Raw genomic sequence first — 13,308 nt, 5'->3', positions numbered from 1 at the left:
AAGAATGTGCAAACTTCACACAGGCTGTGACCCGAGGCTGGATTCGAACCTGGGCCCCTGCAGCAGTGCTAACCAAAGTGTCACCGTGTCTCTTTTGGTGATTTCAAGAAACTAATGGTCACTTGCTGACATATGAGCAGGTTACAGGGCTAGAATTGCCAGATGATTCATGAAAAATAAACTGGTTTATTTCAGTGAGAAAAACAGAAAGGTTTTGCGTGCCTTATTATGAATGTGCAGATTAGGTGGAAGCAGGAATGTTGACGCTGTTCAAGGGATATCTTGATAGACACATGAACAGGAGGCGAACAGAGGCATAGAAATCACAGGCCATGATAAATGCAAGAGGTTATGGGGATAAAGTGGGGGTGGGTCTGAGTAAGATGTTCTTCAGGTTCCTTCCATCACCATTGGCCTCCTTCTGCAGTGTATTGGCATAGGCTTGGTGGGCTGAAGGGCCTGTTCCTGTGCTGTACTGTTCTTTTTTCTTTGAATGTTAAAGCAAATATTATTTATTAATGGTGTACAAAACCAATTCCAATCTACACATCAGTATAAAAAAAATGCAGTCCGGGACCTTGCCTGTGTTGGCTAATCAAATTGCAAGCAGATTGACCTGTTTGAGGTCTACTTGGGCTCTTGGCCGTCAGAAGAAAGCCATTTACTGCCTGAATGGTGCGAAGAAGGTTCCTTTTATGTGATTCTCTGAAAAAAAATCTGTGGCAGCCACTCGAGTTAATGGCCCAGAATTTCCTGGATCGCTCCAGTGCCGAAATTCTGCAAGAAATTACACTGAATAATGCATGGAACTAATGCCCAAATTATGTGGATACGCATGGCAAAGCATAAAAAAAAGGCGTAAGAGATACCTAAATATCACACCAGTAACAGATAGGTAAACAAGTGGATTGCTGTCTTCTGCAATGATGGCTCACTCTCCTTGCCTCTGTTATCCCTCTTCTTTTTCCATTACCACACGCTCAAAGGTATGCTCTTTGGAAAGCACCCTTCCAGCTGTTTAGTTCTGAGTGAATGGGATTTAAGGACAAATCTTTGGCTACTCATTAATCTTGCAAATCCAGGAAACTCGTGTGAGCTGGGTCTTTTACTTTGATGGGTGAGTGGGTAGAGTGGGGCCATGTGAATGAATGACAAAGGGTTTCAGTGGACGTATCTCTGATGCAGCACAAATGATGAGGTCACAGCCTTGTCAGTGGTGGATCAGTTGGTGGCACCCCAACCTCTGGGTAATTACCAGCCATACCCATGTTGTACACCTCTTAATCTTTCTAACAGCTACATTTTGGTGCTCCCCCAACTTTCACAGCTGAGGTGGAGGTGGCCTGCTGACTGCTACAGCCTGTTGTCTGTGATGACCTTGGCGAGCATTCTCTGGGGTTGGGGAGAGGGGGTGATACCTGAAGGGTCCCGACCCAATTTCAGGGTCCTGCTGTGTATGACACCTGTACCCACCTTGGTTTGTGGAGCTGATGGGGGTCACAGGAAGAGGAGATTCAAATGGGCCAGGTATTCCCAGAATGACCTGGATGGATGCCACCCCCCACCCCTGGGCTGCTAAGCTGCTTGTCCACTTCCCCTATGTGTGTGTGAGGACCTCTGGCTGCTGCCTTGAGGTGAAGGGGCAGCTGGAGTGTGAGGAAGATCTTTCCCCTCTGGCATTGACAGTAATGGATGCTGGAGGTGCCTCAGTGATGGAGTGCAGCTCTCACAGCAGTGCCGGATCCATGTCCTGGACCAAGGTGGCCATGGTGTCGCCATCCTACTAGCAGTGACCTCAATGTGCTATCACCTCGGACTGAAGGGGACAGACTCCTCCAAGATGCTTAGCTATCTGAGGAAAGCAGCATACATCCCTTCCTAATGTTCCTGAGCACAGTGTGTGACACAGTGGTTAGCATTGCTGCCTCACAGCACCAGACAACTGGATTCAATTCCTGCCCAGGGTGACTGTGTGGAGTTTGCATGTTGTCCCCGTGCCTGCATGGGTTTCCTCTGTGTACTCCAATTTCCTCCCACACTCCAAATGTGTGCAAGTTAGGTAGATTGGCCATGCTAAATTGCCTCTTAGTGTCACAGGATGTGTAGGTTAGATGGATTGGCCATGGTAGGTGTGTGAGGTTTTATGGATAGGGAAGGGAAAGGGCTTAGATATTTTGTCAGTTGGTTGATGCAGGCTGGACTGGCCGAATACTCTCTGATTCTATGAGCTTGTCTTTACAACTCGAACAACTGAACCATGACCAAGTCCAGAGGCTCATCATCTGACTGGGACTCAGCAGATTCCTGGCCTCCAGTTGTCCTTGGAGTGTCAGCACCCTGGAATGGCTCTGCCTCTGTCTGCTGTGGATCAGGCAGTGCGCTGTGCAAACCAGATTGTGACCCCAAGGCTACTCAAGAGCTAGGTCCCACTGAGGTGTGTGTCTCTGTGTTCGTGGAGGGTGTGGGTGAGCGCTGTGATGAGGTTTCCATAAGGGTGTCCTCAGGATCTTCTTCGAAGGTACCTTTGGGGCTTGAGTAGAGGGCCTGGTTTATGTGTGTAAGACAGTTAATTAATTCATTGCAGGGGAATGTGAGACAGGAGACATCATTCACAGTGTGGATGTCCGATGGATGTTGCCATGTAGGATCCTTATTTGGTTGAGTAGTGTGATCTCCCAGTCAGCACAGGAACGGTCAACACACTCGCTGATCAATTGGATAGTTCCATTCTCCAAATCAGTCAGGACCTGCTGTTTGAGCATTCCACGCCCTGTTTGGGATCCTTCCCTTGTGTTATGAACCAGCTTCCATAGAAACTAGAAGCAGGAGTTTGCCATTTGACCCTTCGAGCCTGCTCCGCCATTCATCTTGATCATGGCTGATTATCAAGTTCAATATCCTGATCTGTCCTTCCCACCATATCCCTTGATCCCTTTAGTCTCTAGAGCTATATCTAATTTCTTCTTGAAATCAGACAACATTTTGGCCTCAACAACATTCTGTGGTAGTGAATTCCACACATTCACCACCCTCTGGGTGAAAAAATTTCTCCTCATCTCATTTCTAAAAGCTTTACCCTTTATCCTCAAACTATGACCCCTAATTCTGGACTTTCCCACCGTCGGGAACATTCTTTCTGAATCTGCCCTGTCTGACACTGTTAGAATTTTATAAGTTTCTATGAGATCCCCTCTCACTGTTCTAAACTCCAGTGAATATAATCCTAACCGATTTAGTCTCTCCTCATATGAGAGACTTGCCATCCCAGGAATCAGCCTGGTAAACCTTCACTGCATTCCCTCTATAGCAGAGACATCCTTTGTCAGATGTGGTCACGAAAACTGCACACGGTACTCCAGGTGTGGCCTCACCAATGCCCTATCTCTATACTGAAATCCTGTCGCTATGAAAGCTAACATACCATTTGCCTTTTTTATTGTATGCTGTACCTGCGCACTTACTTTCAGCGACTGATTCTCGAGGACACCAAAGTCTCACTGAGTCGCCATCTTTCTCAATTTACACCCATTCAGGTAATTACCTATCTTCCTATTATTGCTACCAAAGTGGATAACCTCACATTTAGCTTGACCTAGGAAGACAGATGGAGAGAACATAAGCAAGGCGCTTTCCAGAGCAGGATACCCAGGATGTGTGGCTCGTGAGTGATGCCGTGGATGGTATGAGAAAATGATCTCCAGAGGAGATGAAGGTGTGTGTCAGGGATTGAACAAGCAGTGAGGGAGATCCCTGTGGCTGTGTGATGAGTTTGTGAGTTGAGAGTGAGAGTGTGACTTACCCTGGCAGAATAGAGGAGATGATCCACCCAGTTCCTGCACTGGGTGCTTGTCCCTTCTTGTAGGGTGTTGGCCCTTAGTACCACTGCCACTGCCTTCTGTGCTTAATTGGTCACCTTGGCTGAGGTTCTTTGCCCAGAGGCGGGGTAGAGAACTTTGCAGTGGGCCTCTACTGTGGCCAGTAGGTGCTTGGGAGAGGTGTCACAGAATTACTCTCCATATACCTGGCCAATACTCCCTGCTTGTACACTCATGCCAACACCAGAATGCCGGCTGATACAGGTTGCACCAGAAGTCTGCGCATGTGCTGCAGTTGTCTCCTTGGATGCAAAATGGCAGTCATTGTGCCGAAAACCAGGTGCTAGGCCCAATTTCATGGTGCAACTCTTTAATATTTTTCATTATCATCAGCTTTGTTTATTCATGAATATATAAAAACACATTGAGAAATATGAAATGACTTCCTCACAGTTCAAATCTGGCCCCCCTAGGAGCATGAACGAGGAAACATAATTCATTTATATTAAAATGCTGTACCGTATTCCCCATGGTGAAGGTAAAATACTGTGGATGCTGGAATCTGAAACAAAAACAGAAAATGCTGGAAAATCTCAGCAGGTCTGACAGCAGCTGTGGAGAGCAACATTGGCTTCATTCCCTCTCCACAGGTCCTGTCTGACCTGCTGAGGTTTTCTGGTATTTCCTGCTCATAATCCTCATGACCTTTCTGAGTCAGGGTTTTGTAGATGCAAAGACTGTTCCTTACTTTATCAATTGTTAGCGATGTATGAACCGGTGGACCGATAAGGACTAAAGTCCATCTCGATAGGGCTTCGCCATTCTAGTATTTCCATGATAAATCCAATCATATCTCTGTCAGTGAGTTTACAATGGAGAGGGGCATGAGGTGAAGAAAAACCCCATCGAGGGAAAGCTTCGGGAGTCAAGAATCCAAACTCACCTGTTCCCCTGAAGATTGCTTGCCATATTTCAGTATCTTGAGACCATGATGTGGAGATGCCGGCGTTGGGGTGGGGTGGGCACAGTAAGAAGCCTCACAGCACCAGATTAAATCCAACAGGTTTATCTGGAATTACAAGCTTTCAGAGTACTGCTCCTTCATCAGGTGATTGTAAGTCAACCAGGTGCCATTAGACTTTTGAATGGACGTACCATATAGAATCATAGAATCCTTACAATGCAGAAAGAGGCCATTTGGCTCATTGAGTTTGCACCGACCACAGTCCCACCCAGGCCCTATCCCCATAACCCCATATATTTACCCTGTTAATTTCCTGACACTAGAGGCAATTTAACATGGCCAATCCATCTATCCCACACATCTTTGGACTGTGGGAGGAAACTGGAGCACCTGGAGGAAACCCACACAGACATGGGGGAATGTGCAAACTCCACACAGACAGTGACCCCAGGCCAGAGTTGAACACAGGTCCCTGACGCTGTGAGGCAGCAGTGCTAACCACTGTGCCACCATATTAAGCTGATTTTTTTCTGCACCCTCTCTGTAACCGTAACACTACATTCTGCACATTCTCTGTAACCGTAACACGACATTCTCCTTTCCTTCTCCCCAATTACTCCATCAACATTATGTCTTGTCTGTGTAGCGTGCAAGAAATAACAATTTTCACTGTATATCAATACATGTGACAATAAATCAAATCAACTCAAATGCCCATTTTACGTCTCAAATCTAGAAACTGGGTGATTGAAGTCAGCATATGAAAACATATTTGTTTTTGAAAATCATTCATAAAAAGTATGTATGCGCCTGCTGCAGTTTTCTGATACCGAGGAGATTTCTTTATGATCTGAATAAAAATAAATTACTGTGAATGCTGGAATCTGAAACCAAAAGAGAAAATGCTGGAAAAATCTCAGCAGGTCTGGCAGCCTCTGTAAGGAGAGAAGAAAGCTGACCAGACTGGGTCAGAATGCAAGGTGGAATATCAGATGAATCTGGGGCAGTTTTTTTCCCCCCCCCCACCACTGGCAGATCTGCCATGGTGGCACAGTGATTAATACTGCTGCCTCACAGTGCCAAGGTCCCAGGTTCAATTCTGGCCTTGGGTCACTGTCTATGTGGAGTTTGCATGTTGTCTGTGTGAGTTTCCTCTGGGTGCTCTGGTTTCCTCCCCACAGTCCAAAGATGTGTGGGTTAGGTTAATTGACCCTTGTATCAGAGGGATTAGTCAGGTAAATGTGTGGGTTACAGGAGTAAGGTCAGGGAGGACTTGTGTTTGGTGGGCTGAATGGCTTCCTTCTGTACTGAAAGGATTCTATGATCAAAGATTTATGTTATTAGAGCGCCAATTTAAGCTGAAAAAGCTTTGACAAAGGGTCACCTGCTCTCGAAACATCAGCTCTTTTCTCTCCTTAAGATGCTGCCAGACCTGCTGCGATTTTCCAGCATTTTCTCTTTTGGTAACCGATAACCTGTTTTTTTGCGCGATGTTGATTGAAGAATAAATGTTAGTCAGGACGCTAAGAAGAATTCCCCTGTTCTATGTTCGCAATTGTACCATGGAACCTTATATCTCCATCCAAAGAGGGCCTTGCTTCAGCACCTCTATAATCTGAGTTCAATGCAGCAACAACTGAAACAAGCGTGTGTAATTTATTTCTGTGTCACTGTACAAATTTGAAATATGTGGTGACGTAATGAAGACTTATGCATGTTAAAATAGATCGAGTGTAACCAACACAAGAAGTCCTTGGATCTAAAAGTTTACATAAGTTTTATATTTCAGGCCAGATGGTTTGCATTACTGCAATAAGCTGGCTGTCAAGAACTGATAATTAAGGCAGAGTTGTCCTTTCCAAACCTGTAAAGTATTGTAACCTCAGTATATTAATCTAGATTACTTTTTGCAGGAAAGCAGAAAGAAAAGCAACAAATTACTTCTGCCAATGTCTTTCAGTAAACACTGGACTGATTATAGACTGGAAATGATAGGCAAATGGGCTTGCTTCGCAAAACAGTGGCACCCTTGGGTCAGAATGCAAGGTGGGATACCAGATGAATCTGAGGCAGCTTTTTACCCCAGTGGCAGATCTAAAATTATATTATTAGGGTGGCAGTTTAAGTAAGTTTATTGGTCAGTATCACAAGTAATAACACTACAATGATGTTAATGTGAAAACATCACACTCCACCCATTCAGGTACATGGAGGGAGAATTTAGCATGGTCCAATGCACCTAACCAGCACATCTTCTGGACTGTGGGAGGAAACCAGAGAACCTGGAGCAAACCCAGGCAGACACAGGGAGAATGTGCAAACTCGGCACAGACGATAACCTAAGCCGGGAATCGAACCCAGGTTCCTGGTGTTGTGAGGCAGCAGTGCTAACCACTGTGCTACCATGCCATCCCGCTGGATGTTAAAGATGGGCAGGATGTTCTTGTCGTCTTCTGGCTGACATTCCTCCCTCAATTAATCCTACCAAAAAGTGATTAATTTGTCCTTTCTCCAGTTGTTGTCTGTGGCATTGCAAGCTGTGTAAAATTGGCTGCTGCATTTTTCTGTAAGAGAACAATGATTTCCCCACCAAATTCATCCTGTTTGAAGCACGTAAAGGTGTCTCTGAGAGGTGCAGTGAAGCAGGGAATTCTATAACTCAATAGTATTAAACACATGCAGCTACAAGCATGGATTTAAGATCAGCACCAAAATAATGAAAGGAGAAATTAGGTTTTTTTTAATGTGAAGAGGGGTATGCGGGGCATTGAATACTCTACAGGAAGCAATGAGCATTCAAGGATATCAAGCAGGAGCAGAAGCAGGCCATTCAGCCTCTCGAGCCTGTTCTGTCATTCCTTGGCTTAACACCACGGTGGAATGTGGAGACACAAAGAGTGGTGGCTCAAGTGCACAGAACGTTGCGATTATCCATCTGCACATATGTTGTCCATATGGGCAGCACAGTGACACAGTGGTTAGCATTGCTGCTTCACAGAGCCAAGGACTCTGGTTCAATTCTGGCCTCAGGTGACAGTGTAGAGTCTGCACGTTCTCCCCCATATCTGCATATGTTTCCTCTGGGCTCTCTGGTTTCCTCCCAAAGTCCTAAGATGTGCAGGTTAGGGGCATTGGCCATGCTAAACTGCCCCTTAGTGTCCTGAGATGTGTAGGTGAGATGTAACTGTGGGACCGTTGGTAAGCATGGGGCTATGGGGATAGGGTGGAGGAGAGGGCTGGGGTCGCTGTCAGTGAGTCAATGCAGATTCATAGAATCATAGAATCCCAACAGTGTAGAAAGAGGCCAGTTGGCACATCAAGCCTGCAAAAACAGCAATCCCATCCAAGCCCTATCCCCATATTTACCCTGCTAATCCCCCTGATTTAAGAGGCAACTTAGCATGGCCAATTCTATCCAACCTCTCTTCATAACTGAAATGTTCAATCACAGGCAAAATCATTGGCATAATATATGGAATCATAGAATCCTTATAGTGCAGAAGGAGGCCATTCAGCCCATCAAGTCTGCACTGACTCTTTGACAGAGGACACCACCCAAGCCCTTTCCTGTAACTCCACGAATTCACCCAGCTAATTCCCCTAACCTTCACATCTTGGGACACTGAGGGGCAATTTAGCATTGCCAATCCACCTAACCTTCACATCTTTGGACTGTGGGAGGGAACCAGAGCACTTGGAGGAAACCCAGGCAGACCTGGGGAGAATGTGCAAACTCCACACAGGCAGTCACACAAAACTGGAATGGAGCCCGGTTCCCTGGCACTTTGAGGCAGCAGTGTTAACCCCCTGTGCTACCGTGCTGCCCAAATGGACAATGGATGTGTCGGTGGGAAATCACAGCATTCTGTTCATATGAGCTGCCAATCCGTGTTCCACTGAAATAAAATTCACGAGACAGTGAAATGGGTTTCAGATTCACAATCCCTCAATTCAGAAGCACTCTCTTCGGTCTGTGGCACAGACTTTGAGAATCGGCCCCCCCGAGCCGCTTTTGCATTGCGATGGCGCCAGTTGTGCCTAATCCGATGTTCACAATTCCTCCACGGAGTAAAGTGTCAGAACTGCGCAGGCAGCTAGCAGCAAACGCAGCCATAAAAGAAGAGAAGGGTATGATGGTAGGCTGAGAATGGCGAAGGTGGAGAAGCGCCACGCAGGGTGTAGCCCGGGAGGGCTGAATGGCCTGATTACGTACTGTGAAGAGCTAAGTAATTCTAGTAAGCTGCTGAATGTATTCAAGAGGCGGCTGGATGTGGCACTTGGAGTGAATGGCATCAAAGATTATGGGGAGAAAGCAGGATTAGGCTATTGAGTTGGACAATCAGCCATGATTGTAATCCATGGCGGAGCAAGCTGGAAGGGCAAAATGGCCTCCTCCTGTTCCTATCTTCTATGTTTCTATGCTTGATCTCCAGTGTAAGTAACACTATCTAAGAACTAAATGGCACTCTTTATTGGAAAATTGATTCCATTGAGTGAGTGTAAAACTCTGTGAGGGACATAACTTACCACGTGTGATTGTTCAATAGTGATTCATTATTTAAGAAGTACTCCACGCTGAAGTTTACTGATTTTTGTTTTCCTAGACATCCATATCTGATGGAATGTCTGTCTGCAACTGCGCATTCCTGTTCTCTGCAACATTTTATTGGTAGATTTATTGAGTGTCATTTCATCTTAATGTGTGTTAAATGAACTGATGGACTGAGCTCTGTAATATGTTCCCCATGGCAATTCCTTAATAAATTAAGAAAAAAAGTCCTTAATAAAATGTGCTCAGCTGATGACATTTAAAATGGATCATGATTTTTTTTTAAAAAGTTAGCTGAGTGAAAAGCTGTACGAACTGAAATATGATTTGAATAAATAAACTTCTGAATCAAGTACTCTGGTTAGCACTGCCGCCTCACAGCGCCAGAGTTCCAGGTCCGGTTACTGGCTTGGATCACTGTCAGTGCGGAGTCTGCACCTGCTCCCCGTGTCTGCGTGGGTTTCCCTCCGGGTGCTCCGATTTCCTCCCACAGTTCGAAAGACGTGCTGGTTAGGGTGCATTGGCTGTGCTAAATTCCCCCTCAGTGTACCCGAACAGGTGTTGGAGTGTGGAGACTAGGGGATTTTCACACTAATTTCATTACAAGGTTAATGTAAGCCTACTTGTGACACTAATTAGTAAATTTAAACAAACTGAAAGACTTTAAACTCTGCTATGCAGTACAAGGTGATACAGAGTCCCAAAAAACAAGACTTGACCGAAAACGGAGACATCTTTAGAATGTGCCACGCATCAATGTTAACGGAAAACATTTTAAAAAAATTCTTGCTTTTTATTCCTTCAGGGATTGAGGGTGTCATTGGCCAGGCCAACTCTTATTGCCCATCACCAATTGACTCTTGAGCTGAGTAGTTTGGTAGGCCATTTCAGAGTCAACCACATTGCTGTGGATCTGGAGTCACATGTAGGCCACACCAGGTAAGGATTGCAGATTTCCTTCCCTAAAGGACACTAGTGAACCAGATGGGTTTTTTCTGACAATCGAGAATGGTTTCATGGTCATCAGTCGATGCTTAATTCCAGATTTTTTTAATCAAATTCAAATTCCATCATCTGCTGTGATGGGATTCGAAACCAGGTCTCCAGCAGATTAGTTGAGTTGAACAATCATTGCGGACCGCAGTTGAGATTGTGTCTGGAGACACATGTAGACTGGACCAGGTTAGGATGATAAATTTCCTTCTCTAAAAGGCATTAGTGAACCAGGTGGGTGTTTAAAACAATTTTCATTAGACTTTTACATCCAGATTTTTACATCCAGATCCTGCAGTAGGATTTGAAACCAGGTCACCAGAGCATTATCCTGGGTCTCTAGATTACTGGTCCAGTGACAATACCACCACCTACCCAGGATAACTTGGTTTGGGGCTGCATTGGCAAAGTGGTGCAATCAGGGTGATGAGAGGGGAGTTGGGGGTCAGGGGGTGAGATGGGGTGTAGGTGGGGTTAGTGGTGACTAGCTTTTGGCTTTGCCGGTTTATGCACTGGTGTAGTCCTATGCTCCGAGTGACCCTTACCTCACCCAACGTGGCTTGACCCAAATTGCCCACGGTCCAACTGGAATTCTGGTAAGACCCAAAACCTGGCACAGTCTTGGCTCCCGTGGCGACTCGTTTCCAGTCACTGAACCTGTAATAATGGATGGAATCTAATGGTCCCCTATCGCTGGCAAGGTTTTCCAGCCCCGTCAAAATCTGTGGACTTTAGAATGGCTCACTGCATTTTCTAGTCTGTAAAATTCTACTCCATGATTTTGATTTGATTTGATTTGATTTGATTTGTTTGGTTTGATTGGACTTATTATTGTCACATATTAACATACAGTGAAAAGTATTGTTTCTTGCGTGCTATACAGACAAAGCATACTGTTCATAGAGAAGGAAAGGAGCGAGTGCAGAATGTAGTGTTACAGTCATAGCTAGGGTGCAGAGAAAGATCAACTTAATGCAAGGTAAGTCCATTCAAAAGTCTGATAGCAGCAGGGAAGAAGCTGTTCTTGAGTTGGTTGGTACGTGACCTCAGACTTTTGTATCTTTTTCCTGAAGGGAAAAAGGTGGAAGAGAGAATGTCCGGGGTACGTGGAGTCTTTAATAATGCTGGCTGCTTTGCTGAGGCAGCGGGAAATGTAGACAGTGTCAATGGATGGGAGGTTGGTTTGCGTGATGGATTGGGCTACGTTCACGATCTTTTGTAGTTCCTTGCGGTCTGGGGTCTGTATGTAGTGGAAATGGAAATTAGAGGCCAGCTTTAGCTGAGTGACCTTGCCTTGTGTCAGAAAGTCATGGGTTTAAGAACCAACTTCGCAGCCAGAAGTGTAGAAATGCCAGTCTGATACTCCACTCCAGCACAGAGGGAATGTTGCTCTGTCAAAGATGACAGCTGGAATCCTCTGACTGTTCATGCTGGTGAGATTTTCCAGTCTTGCCGGCAGCGCAGCCCCACCCATGGGTTCCCCGTCAATGTGGGGTGTCATCATGGGAAACATATGACTGGGAGGCTGGAGAATCTCGGCTGACAGCTTTTGGGTGAGATGTTAAACCGAGGCCCCATCGTCCCTATCAGGTGAAAGGAGAAGATGCCTTGATGATATTTTGACCAACAGGTGAATTCTCCCAGTCTGTTGGCCATTTTCTTTAGCCTTCATGTCAACAAATTAGCTATGTCTATCCTGGTGCTGTTTTGTGGGACTTTGTAGGGGGGAGAAATAGTTGCCATGTTTCCTACAGTTACAACATTGGCGACGCTTTGCAACAGCTATATTCACTCTTAAGCACCCTGAGGTGTCATGAGGTGCTGCATACTTGAAGTTTGGGATCTCCCCCCTCCCAAACTGTGGCAACGCTGCTGATGGGCCAGAGAAGGATTAGAGAACAGCGCAAATTCCTCCTGATGAGGTGAACGTGGGTTAGATCTCAGCGACTGAGGTGATAAAAATGGTGTGCAGGGGTGTGGTGGGGGGTGGGCGGTGGTGGGGAGGGGATGGTGCGGAGTATGGGACTGGAGGGTGGAAGGCCTGGCTTTCACACAACTGATCGGTCCGTGTGTGAAATATTCATCAAAGTTTTTGTTGGCCAGACTTTTCTCGGATGCTGATTTAAGTTTGCCTCAGATTCAGACGGACGCGACTTACAAGCCCATCTATCTTGAGAAACCTGTCCGAAAGGAAAACCAAGCTTTGTTCCAACTATGCACCTTTACAGCCTTGGCTGGCTGCTTCTAATTGAATTGAATTTAATGGACGAATAGAATGCAATTCTTCACAATGGCAGCATGGAGTTCTTGCCAAGAAGTGGTAATAGATGGGGGGAATTCTATTCTTCTCCCTGTGTTGATGGATGGAAACTTATTTCGGGAGACATTTTGCTTGACGTTAATAAATACCAGGAATGTCAGACCCAAGACTATTTGGCCATGCAGAATTCTTTGGGCGTGCAATCTTGGGCCTCTCTCCTTTTCAGTACAGGACAGGGTCACAAATGCATGTTTTAGGCAGCTAATCAAAGATTGCATAATTGGAGCTATAAACATTCATTTGTTGCTTAGATGTGGAGTAGTAAGATGAGGATAAATTGATCTGCATATTTTAAGACATCAAAATTATTTCCTCTCTATTAGACTAGAAACTCAACTGGACTCGCCGCATTAACACAGTGGCTACAAGGGCAGGTCAGAGGGTAGAAATACTGTGGCAAGTAATTCATCCCCTGAATCCCCAAAGCCTGTCCACCATCTACAAGGCACAAGTCAGGAGTTTGATGGAATGCTCCCCACTTGCCTGGATGTGTGCAGCTCCAACAACACTCAAGGAGCTTGACACCACCCAGGACAAAGCAGCCCTCATGAGTGGCACCACATCTACAAACATTCACTCCCTCCACCACCAACGCTCAGTAGCAGCAATGTGTACTATCTACAAGATGCACTGCAGCAATTCACCAGAGTTCCTTAGACAGCATCTT

This window comes from Carcharhinus amblyrhynchos, chromosome 12, assembly GCF_965287045.1.
Source record: "Carcharhinus amblyrhynchos chromosome 12, sCarAmb.v2.hapA, whole genome shotgun sequence".
Classification (NCBI taxonomy): Eukaryota; Metazoa; Chordata; class Chondrichthyes; order Carcharhiniformes; family Carcharhinidae; genus Carcharhinus; species Carcharhinus amblyrhynchos.
Note: the sequence above shows the minus strand (reverse complement) of the source record.